Here is a 19,534-nt window from a genome sequence, read left to right as displayed (position 1 = left end):
TCATCTTGGAACGCCCTTCCGCTCCACCTCAGACAGACAACATCGCTCCCCATCTTCGCAAGAAACCTCAAAACCTGGCTCTTCGACAGACCCCCTCCTTGATGGAATGGAACCTGCACAACCCCCCCCCCTAGCACCTTGAGACCCTTACGGGTGAGTAGTTGCGCTTTAACAAACTCCTGATTGATTGATTGATCGCTGGTGAAATGTTTCAAGAGAAAATTGCAGAAAGTGGTGATTGGTGCACAACTCAGATTACAGATGTGTGTGCAGACATCCAGATGTATCCTAATATAAAACACAACTTTGAATCCGAGTCTAAGTTAAGTCTGTGAGTTTATAGTCAGTAGGGATAGGTTATGTCAAAAGAGATTTGCTTACCCCTGTATTCCCATTATTATGACTTCACAGTGCTGTATGGCTTGAGTATGTTGTATTGCATTGTAACTGTATGTATGCAGTGCTTCGTAGTCTTAACCAACTGCCAAAGCGCATGTGCAGAGAGGTAGCACGCTACTCCATCAATCAAGGGTTTATAAAGTGCGGGTGGGGGTCACAAGCCGCTGGGGGGAGGGGGAGGAGAGCTGGGTGGAGGCTCGTTCGAAGAGCCATGTCTTGAGGTCCTTCTTGAATTGTCGTCAGTGATGCGGATTGGGTAACTACACAAAATATCAAATTCAAAATATAGAATTACCAAAATATCGAAGTCAAAATATAGAATGGACAAAATATCGAATGGACAGAATATAGTGGTGAAAAATGTCGAATTTAAGGTAAGTAATGTAATATCGATTTTTTTTAAATATAGAAAGTCCAAATATCGAAGTATATAATATAGGTATTCAAATATATCGATTTTTTAATAATATCTAATGTTTTTAAAGTGTTTTGTATGTTAGTATATGTGTGAAAAGTGTATTTTTTTTGTAATTTATTTTAAGTAATGAATTTTATGTTATTTAATTTTTGCGTAATTTAATTCTGTAGCGGGTTGTGGGTTTATAGGGGAATAGGGTGGGAAGTAATTTAATTATATTAAATTAAATATGAATTTTTAGAAATTACTAATTATTTTAATTTTAATTTTGCGTTTTAGTTCTGTAGCGGGTTTTGGGTTTATAGGGGAATAGGGTGGGAAGTAATTTAATTGTAATTAATTCAATATTTTAATTTATTTATTGGTATTCATTTTGAATTAATTCCAAATTAATTTTTAATTGGTAATTAATTTTTATTAATTGATTAATTGATAATTATGTTAATTTTATTAATTTATTTTCTGTAGCGGGTTGTGGGTTTATAGGGGAATAGGGTGGGAAGTAATTTAATTGTAATTAAGTAAATCATTTTTATTTATTTATTGGTATCGATTTTTAATTTATTGGTAATAATTGTTAATTAGTAATTAATTTGTATTAATAGGTAAGACATTTGAATAACTAATATTTATTTGTATTTCTAATTGATTAATTATTACATAATATTAAATTAGTAATTACTTTTAATTAATTTTTTATTGGTATTGATATTTATTTATTTTTATTAATATATTAAATCTTTACTTTCCCTACTTTTAAACTCACTAGAGTGGGAATAGTCATTTTGACCCCTAGGCTATCCAGCACTTTCCCTACTGTTGCACTCTATGGAGGGGGAATAGTAATTTTTACCCCTACGCTATCCAACACTTTCCCTACTGTTGCACTCTCTGGAGTGGGAATAGTAATTTTTACCCCTACGCTATCCAATGCTTTCCCTACTGTTGAACTCTCTGGAGTGGGTATAGTAATTTTTATATCTACGCTATCCAACGTTTTCCCTACAGTTGCACTCTCTGGAGTGGGAATAGTAATTTTTACCCCTACGCTATCCAACGCTTTCCCTATTGTTGCACTCTCTGGAGTGGGAATAGTAGTTTTTAGCCCTACGCTATCCAACGCTTTCCCTACTGTTGCACTCTATGAAGTGGGAATAGTAATTTTTCCTCCTACGCTATCCAACGCTTTCCCTACTGTTGCACTCTCTGGAGTGGGAATAGTCATTTTTACCCCTTCGGTATCCGATGCTTCTCCTACTGTTGCACTCTCTGGAGTGGGAATAGTAATTTTTACCCCTATGCCATCTGACGCTTTCCCTTCTGTTGCACTCTCTGGAGTGGGAATAGTAATTTTTACCCTCACGCTATCCAACGCTTTCCCTGCTGTTGCACTCTCTGGAGTGGGAATAGTAATTTTTACTCTCCCGCTATCCAACCCTTTCCCTACTGTTGCACTCACTCGAGTGGGAATAGTAATTTTTACCCTCCCGCTATCCAACGCTTTCCCTACTATTGCATTCACTGGAGTGGGAATAGTAATTTTTACCCCTACGCTATCCAACGCTTTCCCTACTGTTGCACTCACTGGAGTGGGAATAGTAATTTTTACCCCTACTCTATCCAACGTTTTCCCTACTGTTTCACTCACTGGAGTGGTAATAGTAAATTTTACCCTCCCGCTATCCTACGGTAAAAATATTGTATTTTAAAAAAAATATTATTGTTAATATCTATATATATATATGTTTTAAAAAATAAAATGGTATGTTTTTTTATAACTTAAATTAATTATTTAATAATTTTAAGGTTATTTAAGTATTTTTAAGTATGTTTTAGTTAATTATATTTATTATTCCATTAATTTTAAATTATTTTAAGACATTTAAAAAAATTCGATTTTTTGACTAACTATATTTTTTAAAACAATATTTTTGATTCGATATTTTTGTACTTACCTGTTTGTAGATAGGAATTCGATATTTTTGTATTCTATATATTTTCCTCGATATTTTGGTAATTCTATATTATTGTATTTGATATTATGTCAGTGATTCGCGGATTGTCTGAGGTGGAGGGGCAGGGTCTTCCAGGTCCTGGCGGCGATGTAGGCGAATGAACTTCCTCCAGTTCTGGTCTTGTGGATCCTGGGAACGGAGGCTAGGGCGAGCTGAGCGGAACTGAGTTGTCTGGGGGATACGTAGAATGCCGGGCGGTGGTTGAGGTATGCTGGTCCTTCGTTGTGGAGAGCTTTGTAGGCATGTGTGAGGAGCTTCGTGGAGGGCCATAGATGAAACAGTGTGTGTTTGTCGTGCAGCCTTTTTGGGGAATGTTTGATGTCAAGCATTAGAACCAGAGTTATGCAGTTAATCCATTTTGTTGTTATGACCCTGCATTCATTTGAAAACCGAGTAAGTAAGAGATAGGCTTCTTCAGCATTCAATTATAATTGATGGACAGAAATGTATGATTGCAGCCTAGCCTGTGGTTGAAGTGTTTTGGTGTGTGGATATGAATGAAACTGCTGAAACTGTTGTAAACATGTATGTAGCTGTGTTTATATATGGGTTTAGGACCAAAGTGTGTGGCTAGACACCTGTCTATGTACGTACAGTTCGAACCACTTAGAATATAGAACTAAGACCGTGCAGAAAAATGTTGGAGTTTACCTTTAGGTTGTGCAGGCAGTTGGGGCTTAAGAGTGCATCCAGTCAACCCCAAACCTGCTGCTGTTGAACGAAAAAGCCATATGAATTTCATCGTACAGCCAGGGCTACAGGACCCACTATACACTTTGCCTAAGGCAACAATTACCTTGAATCAGGAAAGTAGACAGGCTTTGGAGAGCTGGGCAATTAATTAGATTAATTGCTAAACTTGATTACAGAGTATATAATTTTTTCAATTTCTGTTTAAAAAGTTGCCTAATGTTATGAAGGGGGTCAAAGCATTCAGAAAATAAAACAAAGCACTGTTTGCACAAAATATGCGCTTAGGGCCGCTCAAGAATTGGGGATTGATGTTGTTGCACCAAGGATATTGTGCTGCATAACTAAATACTTATAAGGTCCAAAAAGCAAGACCTATTGGCTATGCCAATGCTCATCTTACTTTAAGCCATGGTGCACAGCAGCCTGCGCTAAAGGACAAAATGTAAAAAAAACAGAGTGAGGGGTTGGGACATGAGGGAGGTGAAAAACACATTGGAGAGCGAGAGAGGTGGGTAGGAGAAACAGGGAAGGTGGGTTAAACACAATAGGAAAGCGGGAGTGAGTGGGAGTTTAGAAACAAAGGAAAGCGGGATAGAACATTTGTCCTTATATTTTAGTAAATTTCAAACTTTTTCCAATCACATGTTCCCTCAAGTTGAGCCTTTCGCTTGTAGCCACCACGAAAGCAGAAATGCTAAACTGCAGCAGAATTTGTACACAATTGCGCTCCTAGAAACAGGAAAACCAACGTTGTCCTGCAATTATTATGCAATATTCGGAGGTATTTTACAATCCAATCCGGCTTGTTTGCTGGTGATGCCTTTACCCTGCAGGAGATCTTGGACAACGCGTGCTGAGGTTTGATCTTCGAGCACCTTGAAAGAGGGAAGAGTCTGTATAAGGAGAAGCAGGAGGAGGGTGGGGCGATTCAAAACAAGGGTGAGCGGGAGGGGGGTCAACGAAAACAACAGCGAGCAGGAAAAGGTAGGAAGGCGATGGTAGGTAAAAAGAACGGAGACCTGGGGGGGTCAAAAGAACAACGAGCAGAGTGGTCAAAACAACGACGAGCAGTAAGGGAGGGCGTTAAAGCAATGATTAGCGGGGAGTGAGGGAGGGTCAAAGCAACAATAAGAAGCCACGCCTCGCGCTGAAGGTTTAAAAAGTATATGCATAAGATCTAAGTGCCGTCGTATCTATGGTGCCCAGGATCACACATGGCTAACTCAGTGGTGTGTAGAAAAGATGGAGCGAAGCAAATAATGGAGTTGTCTGAAGTGAGCGCTGTGTATATGTTGCCTGGAATAACAAGCACGCACCTCATTGGAGTTGTCTGAAGTGAGCGCTGTGTATTTGTTGCCTGAAATAACTAGTGCACGCCTAGCGCTGAAGGTTTAATTGGTTAACCTGCAAATCTAGGGGCTGCTTAGTTTGAACTGAATCATTTGAGGCTTCATGGTGACTAAGGAGGTAATATACGAAAAACCAGCTGAGTTCTGGTGTGTGTTCCTCTATTGAAAATTACTGCACTTGGTATAGTTTGATATATATATATATATATATATATATATATATATATATATATATATATATATATATATTACCTCCAGAGCGGTTCCTTCGCGGGAGTTTTTGCCGCGCTCTCGCATGTGCGGTATCCTGCGGCAGAACCAAGCCGCTAATTATCAACACAACTTTTTCCCGTCAGGGAAAACAACGGGTCGCATAGCCAAAGCAAGGTGGAGTGACACCGAAACGCGTAGATCTATGCGCCTGTTGCCCTTTGAAAAGAAAGAAATAAAAAGGATTGCTGTTTAAATCCAAGTTGGCTGTGCGACCCGTTGTTTTCCCTGACGGGAAAAAGTTGTGTTGATATATATATATATATATATATATATCTATATCGATTTAGAGTTCGGCAAACAGGGTACTCCACTGTACCGGCGACTGAGTACCCTATCTGCCAGTCTCTTAGTCCACCGACACAATTTAGAGTCAGGCTGCCGCTGACTGCTAGGTTTACTCCAACGAAGATAATTTACTCTGTTGACGTAAACCTTCCTCCGATTGCCCAACAGAGTGGGGGGGACATCAGATGAAGAGCATAACTCCATTCGCTCTAATTAGGGTGAACAGTGTTATATGTTTTATTTCCTGTCCCTTACTGCCAGGTAGAACCTGGCAGTAAGGGGCAGGAGAAAAAAGAACAAGCATTGGCATAGCCAATAGGTCTCGCTTTGGGGATTTAGTTTTGCAGCACAATATCCTTGGTGCAACAACATCAGCTGTTGCATGGCTAAACCTTGTACCTTATAAGGGCCTTATTTATGAAGGCCTTGCGCCGCCGGTGCGTGACTTTTAACATGGGAAAAAAGTGACGCACGGTGGCGCAAGGCCTTCATAAATAAGGCCCTAAGTGTTTAGTGCAACAGTTGATTTTGTTGCACCAAGGATATTGTGCTGGATAACTAAACACTTAATGTCCCAAAGTCGAGACCTATTGGCTATGCCAATGCTTGGTTAGCAATGTTGTGCGTCATTTTGTAGTTAAAAGCACAACACATGAACGCACCTACAGCGTGCGTGTGAAGTTTTCTTTTTTATTTATTTACTGATCCAAGTTGTACTGGTAAATAAACAAAAATAAAGCAGTGCCAACGTTTTTTTTTTTAAGGCGGGTGGAGGGAAATTACGAAAGCAGGGCTCAGAAGCAACACGGAGAGTACTGGTGCGGGAAAGATCACAGAGGATGGGGTCAGAAGCAACATGGATGGCGCAGAACAAGAAGGGCGAGAGAGAGCAACGGGAAGCAAGTGAGAGCAGAAGCACACGGGATAAAGAGAGCAACTTGGAACGGGTAGTAAGCACACAAGAAAAAACTACATTACAGTACTACTACAGTAGTGCTAGGCCCTAAACTGGCATGCCAAGCAGAGCGAACATGCAGGACTTATTCACAAACATATTCTGACTATTCACAGCAGTGTTACGGTACTCCAAGAGACAGCAGTGAAGGTGTTCAGATTAGGCACTGCCACGCTCGCGAATGCCTTACCGTGCATAGCTGAAGTAAAAAGCGCTTAGGCACTGCACACTGCCACCACCACGCCACCAGTGCTGGAGGCCTGAAAGGGAACAAAGGGGTCCTTTTATCATACCACAGTGAAGCTAAAAGCACCACTGAAGGTCTTACTGTAAACAGCAGGAGTCAATGGTGCTTCGGCACTGCACACCACGCACTACCGGCACTGCACACCACGCACTACCCCCAGCACTGCACCAGTGCTGGAGGCCTGGCAGGGAGCAAGGGGTCCTTGTATCATAATAAAAGCACCAATGAATGACTTACCGTGCGTAGCAGGAATCAATGGTGCTTCAGCACTACACACCAAAGAAAGAGAGAGAATGCATGTGTGCGTGAATGGCTGTGTGTGTGCGCGAAAGAGAGGGAGAGAGTGAAAAAGCGTGCGCGTTGGCGAGTGTGTGTGTGTGTGTGAGAGAGGGCGAGAGAGCGTGCTTGTGTGCGTGCATGCGTGTGAGAGAGTGAGAGCGGGCGTGTATCTGTGCGTGGGTGTGTGTGACAGAGAGTGTGCATGTGTCTGTGTGTGAGAGAGAGTGTGCATGTGTGCATGCATGTGTGTGAAAGAGGGGGAGAGAGAAAGAGAGCAGAGAGCCTGCATGTGAGTATGCATGTGTGTGTGAGTGCAAGAGAGCGTGCACGTGTGCCTGTGTGACAAAGTGAGAGAGAGCGTGCATTTGTGCCTGTATGGAAAAGTGAGAGAGAGCGTGCATGTGTGCCTGTGTGATAAAGTGAGAGAGTGTGCATGTGTGCGTGTCTGTGTGTGTGAAAGAGGGGGAGAGAGAAAGAGAGCAGAGAGCCTGCATGTGAGTATGCATGTGTGTGTGAGTGCAAGAGAGCGTGCATGTGTGCCTGTGTGACAAAGTGAGAGAGAGTGTGCATGTGTGCCCGTATGACAAAGTGAGAGAGCGTGCATGTGTGTGTGTCTGTGTGTGTGCGAGTGAGAGAGAGTGTGCATGTGTGCATGCATGTGTGTGAAAGAGGGGGAGAGAGAAAGAGAGCAGAGAGCCTGCATGTGAGTATGCATGTGTGTGTGAGTGCAAGAGAGCGTAGCGTGCATGTGTGCCTGTGTGACAAAGTGAGAGAGAGCGTGCATGTGTGCGTGCCTGTGTGTGTGTGAGAGAAAGGGAGAGAGAGAGAGAGCGTGCATGTGTGCATGCATGCATGTGTGAGGGAGGGAGAGAGAGAGCTTGTGTGCGTGAAAGAGAGAGAGAGTTGATGCTGCACGGAAGAGCATGTTGGGGATCCCACAGCAACCCTCGAACTCATGTAGGCATGTGTTTCGTGGAAAACATGAATATGAGTCCAACTCGTGGTTTGGAGGCGTTTGTAGGGCACCCTGCCATCCCAGAACAGTAGACTGGGTGTTAACTCTGATACCGGTACGAGGAGCAGATACCAAATGTTATTCAATTATTTACTAACTAGCAGCCCGTCCCGACCTTGTCCGGGAGCAATCAGGCTTCAAGGCCCCCGCCCGCCCCGACGTTGTTCGTGGGTCCCCCGGATCCTTCCTTCATATATTGCAGTAATATACCTCTATGTTTCCTTTGTACGCTTTTGTAACCTGCACACGTCACTTTTTCCTTATGTAATGCACCGTTTGGTAGCTCTTGTATTTTGTTGGCTCAGGATTCTCACTTTTGTAATGCACTCACTTTTGTAATGTCCGTGGGTTCCCCGGAGCCTTACTTCATATATTGCAGTATTATACCTCTGTTTCATTTGTATGCTTTTGTAACCTGCACAAGTCACTTTTTCCTCATGTAATACACCGTTTGCTAGCTCTTGTATTTTGTTGGCTCACGTTTCTCACTTTTGTAATGCACTCACTTTTGTAATGAACGGTTTGCTACCTCTTTTGCTTCATTTAATTCTCACCGCTCCTCCCCGCCTGTATTTCACCTACGCTCACCGCTCCTCCCCTCCACTTTTTCCTCATGTAATGCACCGTTTGTTAAATCTTGTATGTTGTTGGCTCACGATTCTCACTTTTGTAATGCATTCACTTTTGCCGTTTGCTACCTCTTTTGCCTCATTTAATGCTCACCGCTCCTCCCCGCCTGTATTTCACCTACGCTCACCGCTCCTTCCCGCCTGTATTTCACCTACACTCACCGCTCTTCCCCGCCTGTATTTCACCTACGCTCACCGCTCCTTCCCGCCTGTATTTCACCTACGCTCACCGCTCCTCCCCGCCTGTATTTCACCTACGCTCACCGCTCCTTCCCGCCTGTATTTCACCTACGCTCACCGCTCCTCCCCGCCTGTATTTCACCTACGCTCCACGCTCCTCCCCGCCTGTATTTCACCTTCGCTCACCGCTCCTCCCCGCCTGTATTTCACCTACGCTCATCGCTCCTCCCCGCCTGTAGCTTTTATATATCACCTACCTCATCCGCCACTCACTGCTCCTCGCCGCCTGTCTGCCGCTCCTCCCCGCCTGTCCGCCGCTCCTCCCCGCGCTCATGTCCACCGCTCCTCCTCAAGTACGCCGCTCCTCACGCACGTCGCGGCCAGGCGGCGCTACTTCCAAGGGACTACTTATTTTTTTTAGGTAAATATTTTAAATAACGTATATTTTTTTATTTTATATAGCCTATGTCCATCTACAGACCCTGCCAATTACAAAGATGTATCAGGTGTTTGGATTGGCGCTGTGGTTCCCGAGTTTACCCGCCTCAAAGGTTCAAAGTTCTTCCTTTATAATAGTAGTATAGATGGGGTTTTATAAAGCGCTAAGCTATGTTATTAAGGTGACTTCCGCGTACTTTGTGGTAATTATGGCACAGAATCTGGTCAGACCACGAGCTACAGAAGGATGGGAGTTCCAATATGCCCTCGGTGCCCTAAAAAGGGATATTAACCCCTTAATAGGACCTGTTGAGGAAATGTTTAAAAAACGATCACACGAGTCATTTTTTTGTTTTCGAAATCCAGTATCTTTGTCAGACAGACTGTTTTTAAATTGCTACTGCTCATGGCGTGTGTTAAAGTCCATGTAGTAATATGTAGTAGAAGTGTAATGTAATTTGAAAAAAATCAAAGGGCCCCCCTGAAAAAAGGATAAAACCCTAACAGGGAAAATACTTATTTGGAAAACGCAGTGCACCGGGCATAGTGCTAGAGATACACAATGTCGCGCTTAAATCATAGAACTGGATTCTATTCATATAGCCAAAGACTTCATGTTGTAAAAAAATTTAAAAAAATGTAATTACATTTCTTGTTTTCCTTTTATATTACTATTTTATGATAAATTAATTCATATCTTTTTCACAATAAATTATTTCATATTTTATAAAAGACATACATACATATATGCAACGATTTGTTCAAGAGCCTATTTATGTCTCTATCTTTCCCTAACTGACAACAAACCACAGAATATCAAATGGTATGTTTTGGCCTAAGGAGCATGGGTGTCTTCAGTTATAACATAACTTTCCTGGTAAATATAGTACAAATATCGTACTGAGTTGATGGACAAGCCTATCACAATGTATCTTCAGTACATTAGAAACTGATCTCCGATGTTAATTTGTTTGCACCATATATACACTTGATTTTAACAAGATACTGGTTAAAGATGTTAGACTTCACCAACGCGTTTCGGCCGTAGCCTTCCGCAGGGTGTTCACACTAGTGGTAAACTAAAAACGAGGGAAAAATTATTTATTAGAACATTGTACATTTCCAGATCTATGGTGTAAGCTGTGGCTATCATCAATAACAATATGTGGTCCCATAATGAACCCTCTACATACAATTTTCTACTGGTTCTCAGAGCTCAAAAGTTCAGCAATCCACTGTCACACGTATCCACAAAAATACTAGAATACAAAACAAACATATGAACGACTATACTGTAAACTCTAAAAGTAATGTCTATAAAAAATTTTTTTTTTATAAGGCTAGCAACTCCAAGTCTGGGGATGGGACCTTAGTTTTACTCTAAAGTTTGTAAGCAATGCCCATAGTTGTCCACACCCTTTCTTGGTTTACTTTTCTTTACACAAAGGGCTGATTTCCTATCTCGCTAAGTCTTTGGTTTGAAGTTCCATTTGATTGCCCCAAGAGAGATCAATACTTACATTTATTTTACGTCCGAAGCCATCTGTGTGGATCTGCTTGCATTATGATCATGGCTAACTCTCTCCTAGTCTGATCAATAGTATAACATGTATTGTTATCTTACCAACTCTCTTCAAGTCTTTAACTGCATAACTTCCTGTTTAATTTCTGTGACTTTTCAGCAGTAAAGATTCTAGAGGGGTAGAAAACAAAAAAGATTTATTCACAACTCATTCTCTAATTGTTGTGGTGCTATAGGATGGGTTTTTGGGGCGCTTACCTAAACTATCAAATGATATGTTTCAATTGTTGTCATTCCTTCAGGGTTGTAGGGTAGAAGTAGATGGGTCAATAATTATGATTGGAACGATATAAAACATAGCTGAAAGTATAAATGGGTTTCCATTACTGCATTTAGCTGTATTGTAGTTGTTCCTGACAATCTATTATTGTGACCACTAACGTGATTATACCCAGCTTATACAGGTATATTGTATATACTGCTAAATAGCTTACCAAGCTTATCTAAGTAGTCTTCCTCAATAAGCGGCACCTTATGCGAGTCTCTATATGAAGGTAGATAAAATGTTCTTTAGGATCTAGCGATTATTGTGGCAGATCTGTAAATATAAATATACCAACATCATTCACTGTGACTTCCCCCAAGATTTGCCTCTCTAGGCTTGTTGTGAGCCATTATGCATCTCTCATTCTTTGTTTAGAAAGTTTCCTATACATTTTTTATGTAATTCCTTTCTTAGCGATATTTACTCTGACATATTGTGGGTGTGGATATTACTATTTATTAAAATATACTAACCTCTAGGTTTTTTAGATATCTCTGCGTTTTAAACGATGACCTAAAATTTTATATGTACACACATTTCGGTATGCAGGTGGGGTGATTCATGATGTCACCTGCCAGGCCCAAAAAAGAAAAAAATAGAGAGAAAACTATTTACTACTTAAGTCGTACTAATATTACTACTCAGTTTCTCCTTATCGAAAGTCTCACACCAGTATAGGTCCCTTGTTAATTATGAGTATGTCTAAACATATTTAAGTTTGGGTAAAATGCGCGACCATGTGTTTTAAGGCGGTTAGGCTCTCACATGGATTGCAGTATTATGGTCGTCTTGATATTCTTGTATATTGCAATTTAATCAAAGCTGTGGGTATCAACATAAGTCACATGCTTTATTCAAGAGACATACCGTAACTTATTAATATAAATATGTCTCTTATCTTTATGTTAGGTCCGTTGAATAAAATCTAAAGATAAACCTGCTTGCTTGATTTTATGGGTTGCAACATTTTGTTCATAATTATATTCTCGTATATACCATCCTAATCAAAACTATTGGTATCAACATGGATCAGATAGTTAATAAAAAGGCGTGCCGTTATTTAGTAGATCCCCTTAGAGACACAGTCAATCTCTTGTCGCTCTGTCCGTTAAATAAAATCCAACAGAAAACTTGCTTACTCTATTACCCCGTATGACTATATTTATCGATATCTTACCTCCATAGTGGTTACTGGTGTACCAAACGTGTGCAGACCCGATCGAGAGCGCGGCGAACCTGTGCACAGCTTTTAAACTGGCCACTCGCTAATTACGTGCGTTACGTAGGCGCCCATTGCGTGATGATGTAATGTTACAGTTTCTCTGTAATCTGCAACGCGTTTTTTGTGGCGGCCAACTTAGACGTTGCAGATTAATTATAATCAAATATAGATGACTTGATAACCAGATAGTAATTGGTTCGATGGTTGTCCGACTTCTTCTATGGTCTACCCCTGAGGCGGAAGCCGGGGGCTCAATGTGTAATTTTTAAAAGTGTGCATTTGATTTAAGTTGTGGCATTTCATTTAAAACTTTGATCCGTTTTTTAAACCTGCGAGCCTCATTCGAAGGATTTCGCCGACTCCCCACGCTGTTCCCAGCGCAGCAGACTACGTGCTGACGCCGAGGGAACGAAGGGTAGCGTCCCAGTAGCTGGACCCTCCCACCCTCCCACACTATTTAAAGAGCGCATGCGCGAAGCGCGCTGACTTCTTCTATGGTCTACCCCTGAGGCGGAAGCCGGGGGCTCAATGTTAAATTTTTAAAAGTGTGCATTTGATTTAAGTTGTGGCATTTCATTTATAACTTTGATCCGTTTTTTAAAACTGCGAGCCTCATTAGAAGGATTTCGCCGACTCCCCACGCTGTTCCCAGCGCAGCAGACTACGTGCTGACGCCGAGGGAACGAAGGGTAGCGTCCCAGTTGCTGGACCCTCTCACCCTCCCACACTATTTAAAGAGCGCATGCGCGAAGCGCGCTGACTTCTTCTATGGTCTACCCCTGAGGCGGAAGCCGGGGGCTCAATGTGTAAATTTTAAAAGTGTGCATTTGATTTAAGTTGTGGCATTTCATTTATAACTTTGATCCGTTTTTTAAAACTGTGAGCCTCATTAGAAGGATTTCGCCGACTCCCCACGCTGTTCCCAGCGCAGCAGACTACGTGCTGACGCCGAGAGAACGAAGGGTAGCGTCCCAGTAGCTGGACCCTCCCGCCCTCCCACACTATTTAAAGAGCGCATGCGCGAAGCGCGCTGACTTCTTCTATGGTCTACCCCTGAGGCGGAAGCCGGGGGCTCAATGTGTAATTTTTAAAAGTGTGCATTTGATTTAAGTTGTGGCATTTCATTTCTAACTTTGATCCGTTTTTTAAAACTGCGAGCCTCATTCGAAGGATTTTGCCGACTCCCCACGCTGTTCCCAGCGCAGCAGACTACGTGCTGATGCCGAGAGAACGAAGGGTAGCGTCCCAGTAGCTGGACCCTCCCGCCCTCCCACACTATTTAAAAGAGCGCATGCGCGAAGCGCGCTGACTTCTTCTATGGTCTACCCCTGAGGCGGAAGCCGGGGGCTCAATGTTAAATTTTTAAAAGTGTGCATTTGATTTAAGTTGTGGCATTTCATTTATAACTTTGATCCGTTTTTTAAAACTGCGAGCCTCATTCGAAGGATTTCGCCGACTCCCCACGCTGTTCCCAGCGCAGCAAACTACGTGCTGACGCCGAGAGAACGAAGGGTAGCGTCCCAGTAGCTGGACCCTCCCGCCCTCCTACACTATTTAAAGAGCGCATGCGCGAAGCGCACTGACTTCTTCTATGGTCTACCCCTGAGGCGGAAGCTGGGGCTCAATGTGTAATTTTTAAAAGTGTGCATTTGATTTAATTTGTGGCATTTCATTTATAACTTTGATCCGTTTTTTAAAACTGCGAGCCTCATTCGAAGGATTTCGCCGACTCCCCACGCTGTTCCCAGCGCAGCAGACTACGTGCTGACGCCGAGAGAACGAAGGGTAGCGTCCCAGTAGCTGGACCCTCCCGCCCTCCCACACAATTTAAGGAGCGCATGCGCGAAGCTCGCTGACTTCTTCTACGGTCTACCCCTGAGGCGGAAGCCGGGGGCTCAATGTGTAATTTTTAAAAGTGTGCATTTGATTTAAGTTGTGGCATTTCATTTATAACTTTGATCCGTTTTTTAAAACTGCGAGCCTCATTAGAAGGATTTCGCCGACTCCCCACGCTGTTCCCAGCGCAGCAGACTACGTGCTGACGCCGAGAGAACGATGGGTAGCGTCCCAGTAGCTGGACCCTCCCACCTTCCTCAGCACTGGATAAAAACAGAACGGTAGCTCGTCCGCGCAGCGGGCGCGCCGAAGGCGCACCAAAGGCAAGCCCGTCTGTGCCCGTCCGCGCCGGACCCGCGCCCAGCGCCACGACCCCTGGTCCTGCCGGGCGGGATGGAAGTAGTTACTCCACCGCCGACCTATATCTGCTCAGACCCATTGGCGGATCCGAATGCGTCCAATACAGCCCTGATAATATTCACGGAGTGAATATCTTTTGTCCAGGTTGCAAAAACAAAATACCGTTAGTCAACCGGAAAGAAACAGCAGCCAAATCTCAAAATAGCAAGTCTAGTGACATTACCTTTGCACTCATAAATGCCCGCTCGGTGGGAAAGCACAGGCAGGAAATTTCTGATTTAATTGTGGATAAAAGAATAGATCTGCTTTTTATTACTGAAACCTGGATGCATGACACATCCGGTCCGGATTTAGTGATAGCGGTGCCTAATGGTTTCTCCGTATACCGACAAGATAGACAGGGGAAAAAAGGAGGGGGATTGGCAATTATTACCCGGAATAATTATTCAGTCCGACTTTCGCCAATACCCTCTAAAACATGTGAAGCCCTACATTTTGCAATCAAGCCAACTCCTTCATACAATCTTCAAGGAGTACTCATCTATAGACCTCCAGGAGCACGGGCTGAATTTTTGGCCTCCCTGCTCTCCTTGATGGAACCTTTAGCAATTAAAGATACCTTTATGGTACTGGGGGATCTGAATTTCCATTTGGAAAAAAACGATGATTTTGAAACCTCATCGTTGGTGGCTGATCTTGCTACCTTGGGTTTAACCCAGTTGGTGACGGCACCTACACACGAGGCCGGTCACACATTTTCACGAATATAAATGATATAACCATAAAAGAAATATTACCCCTTATCTGGACTGACCATTTTGCTATCATGAGTAGCATTAGTATTAGCCAAGCCACTAAAGTTAATCAGAACAACTTACCATTAGAACCATTTAGAGTATGGAAGGATATGGACACAATGATGTTGAGAACATCGCTAGTCGATACTTGGCCATCCATTTCTGAAGAATCTAATGTAGCTGTGCAGCAGTTCTCAGATTGGTTAACTTCGGCAGTAGAGATATCTGTGCCACTAAAAACTGTCTCTAAAAACAGGAGGATGCCTTCAGCACCTTGGTTTTCGGAATCTTTGAGAAAGCAAAAACAGATCTGCAGGAATATTGAGAGGAAATGGCGAAAAACCTATGATAGTGAAACTAGAATAGTATATAAACAGACATTGGCCAAATATAAAAAAATGATCTTGGAGGCCAAAAAACCTTTTATGAGGAACAAATTGACTGCGCCAAAAATTCTAGCAGACAATTGTATGAGGTGGTGAAGTCATTAACTGAAAATCAGCCCGATTTGGCTCCCCCTCCCTCGCAGACTCTTTGCGACACCTTGGCAAATTTTTTCTATTCAAAAGTGAATGATATTTATGCTGAGTTCTCCATGATCAACTCACCAACTAATTTGGCACCCACAGTAACTAATAAACAAACTACGTGCTCACTTACCCAATTTAAAGAGGCAACAGAGGATCAAATAATAGACATTATCAAATCGATTAAATCAGGTTCTGCTCTTGACTCTTGTCCACCCAAGATCTTTCCTCCAGTAATGGACTTAATAAGTGCATTTGTAATACAATTTGTAATACTATGTTCACATCAGGTGTTTTTCCAGATAAACTGAAGAATACGCCAGGGGCGGCCTTAGGCATGTGCAAGCTGTGCACCTGCACAGGGCCACCAAACCCCAAGGGCCACCATGCCAATATATATCCTTAATATAATAATCCTCTGAGGATGGATACATATTTGCGTGGTGGCCCCTGGCAGGGATTTGGCGGCCTCCGGCTCTGTTCCACTTCCAAACACCCTGACCCCACCCCTCTTCACTGGCCTCCGCGCTCTGCCCCACCCGGACCCCCTCTTCCGGGGCCCCCTACCTACGCTCCCTGCCCAGGGCCGCCATGAGCCTAGAGCCGCCCCTGAATACGCTATTAAAACCACTCTTGAAGAAACCAGGCTTGGATAAAGAGTTACTAAAAAACGACAGGCCTTTTGCCAGTCTGCCATTTTTAGCGAAAGTGGTGGAGAAGGTTATGAACACCCAGCTTTCGGAATATATTGATCAGAACGACTTGCTGGATGAGTCACAGTTTGGCTTTCGGAAGCTGCATGGAACCGAAACTGCGCTCATCAAGTCCGCGGATGATATCAGGGCCATTAAAGATCAGGGTGGCACGGCGGTTCTGATCATGCTGGATCTATCGGCGACCTTCGACACGGTCAATCACTCTATCTTGATTGACCGGTCAAAGATCTGGGTATCCAGGCCACGGCAAGAGCCTTGCTTGCCTCCTTCTTGTCGAGAAGAACCCAGGCAGTAACCCTGGGGCCTTTTCGATCGGCGGACCTGGCTCTTCCATGTGGAGTGCCACAAGGCTCATCCCTAAGTCCGACCCTTTTTAATATTTATGTGGCGGACTTAGCTAAGGTTATTAACAGCTACCGGATGAGCCTCACCACCTATGCGGATGACACACAGCTGGTCCTAGCCGTCAATAACGACGGAGAAGAGGTGGCAGCCAGGTTTCAGGAAGGCATGTTGGCAATTAAGGAGTGGATGGCCTGCAACTGTCTAAGGTTGAATTCAGAGAAAACGGAGGTGATCATTTTTGGAAAGCTTTTTCCAATCTGGTCTTCAATTTGGTGGCCTCCGTTGCTAGGTGAACTGCCGTCCCCGGTGCAGAAGGTCAGAAATCTGGGAGTGATTTTTGATGAGAGACTCAACTTCGTGGGACATGCTAATCAAGTAGCCTCCGCAGCTTTCTTCAAACTTAAACTCCTTAGAAAAATAATCCCATTTCTCTCAGACAAAGGAGGAAAAACAGTGGTGAGCTCACTAGTATTGTCCGCCTTGGACTACTGTAATGGTTTGTTTTTGAATGCCCAAGCTCGTGTTGTGGCTAAGCTACAACTGGTCCAGAATGCGGCTGCAAGGCCGCTGTCTGGCACCCCCAAATTTCAACCAATTAAACAAGCAATCAGGAGTTATCACTGGCTGACAGTGAAAAATAGGATTAAGTTTAAAACTTTATGTATTACCTTCAAAGCCATCCATCAGTTAGGGCCAAAGTTTCTGAAGGACAAGCTTATATTATACTGCCCCACCCGACAACTAAGGTCATTAAATGCTCTCTGTACCAAGAACAAAGACAGTTACTTGGGGAGATAGATCTTTTACCATAGCTGCAGCCAGACTTTGGAATACTCTTCCACTGGAAATTAGATCCACTCCCACACTGCTACAATTTAGAAAACTGTTGAAGACGTGGCTGTTTAACCAATAAGCTCTTCTCCCTTCTGCACTACTAACTGCATATTGAGCCTCCAGGCCATTATTGAGTCTTAGCGCCAAGACGCCCAAGGGCAAACGTTGCGCTCTACAAATTTTAAAAATAAATAAATAAATAAATATATTAATAATTGTTGATTAAAGACATCTTATTAACGTGTGTTATATATAATTGTCGGGATTATAGCTTGCCATTATATCAATAGGTAAAAGGATGTGACTAAATGCACCATATTGGCGTTGGATCTACACTGCCATATGGCATGAGGGTACCTTGGCTTATAGTGTCCATATATAATGACAGCAATTAACCACATTTTTATGGTAAATATGAAAACAAATCTAATGCATAAATTCCTCTGCTCCTCAGGAGCTACAAACCAATAAAAGGAATTCCAACTAATATCTAGGAGACTGTATGTATTAATCCCAAATATTTGTTGTAGAAGTGTAGTGTAAACATAAAACCACATCACCATTTTGCAAATGTAAGTTGAGGCTACATTTCCATTATAGAATGGCATCACAACAAGGGGTGCAACTTAATGTAAACTCGTGAATCCAAATAAGTTGAACAGATTAGCTTTATTGAAAGCCCACCAGGGAGGCAAGTCATGCAGCAGCTAGTCCAGCCAGTCCAGGTTGCCTCAAACTTATTCTTAGAGAAAAATTTTGGGCACACAGGAACACTCCTAACAGTGTGACAGGCATTTCACCTTTTAAAAGTTTAAAGGGGAGGGTGACTGGTTCAAAATTGAATCCTTTATGGTTAAGTGTGAAAGACAGAGGTTGTGTTGTAAATAATTGGAGAGTTAAAAATGACCAAAACAATTACAAAAGGAGATTTGATTTTTATAAAAGGAGCTAAAAAAGTTTCTTGGAAGGTTGGTGATTTTTTTTTTTATAAAGAAAGCGGTATGGTCACCAAAGGGAGAATCAAAATATTTTGGACCAAAAAGAATTGTGGAAGTCATGAGAAATGTTGTTAGGATTGAGGGGGTGATGTATGGAGCATGTCTCGTTTATAACATTGTGCGAAGGAGGATGGTAAGAGGGTTTGTTCTGACAATTTTATGAAAAGGAATTGTTTTGATGACTTGTCGCTGAACACTTCTTCACGCGGCAATAGAATTAGAAGACCTCCTTTGTATTTACAAGAGTGTTGTGTTAAATGACTCATCTTTGTTTTCACAAGATTTTTCTTGTGTTAATGATTCTTTGTTTTGTTAATGATTCATTGTTCCATTTTCATACCATGCTAAATGTTTTGTTTTCTATTCTCATTGTGTTCTATCTTACATTATCTTTAGTTTAGTTTTAGCGATTTTGTTTTTTCTTTGTTTCTTTTCACTTGTTTTAATATAATAAGGGAGATGTGTTGTATTTTCTCCTTTAAAATGCAGCATTCTTTTTTAAGAATATAGCTAGAGTGGAAGTCATGGATTTTACTATAAAAAGTTGGCCGATGTTAAAAGATGTTAGTGATGTGGCAAGAGGTTATTGGAATGTTAGAGAAGAATTACACATTACTCAAGGAGAGTTGTTTCGTGGTGATAGATTGGTTCCTCCTTTGTTAATGAGAGAGAAGATAGTAAATTTGGCTCATGAGGGACATCTTGGCGCAGTCTTACCAAAGCTAGAGTTAGAGAGTCATATTGGTGGCCTGAATTAGATCATGAAGTGGAGATTGTTGTCAAAGATTGCAACATTTGTGCAGGAAATGATAAGTCAAAGAAAGTGAGAATCACCCCACTTTCTCCTGTTGCTATTCCAGAACGTCCTTGGTCGAAA

General features: G+C 42.4%; 1 protein-coding gene across 2 annotated transcripts in view; it reads left to right on the top strand.

Moving 5' to 3' along the window:
• IGSF9 (immunoglobulin superfamily member 9) overlaps window positions 1-19,534 on the top strand; it is a 517,703-nt gene that overhangs the window by 44,316 nt on the left and 453,853 nt on the right. The gene's annotated exons all lie outside the window — the stretch shown is intronic.

This window comes from Lissotriton vulgaris, chromosome 12 (genome assembly GCF_964263255.1).
Source record: "Lissotriton vulgaris chromosome 12, aLisVul1.2, whole genome shotgun sequence".
NCBI lineage: Eukaryota > Metazoa > Chordata > Amphibia > Caudata > Salamandridae > Lissotriton > Lissotriton vulgaris.
This window is presented reverse-complemented; position numbering and strand designations above follow the sequence as displayed.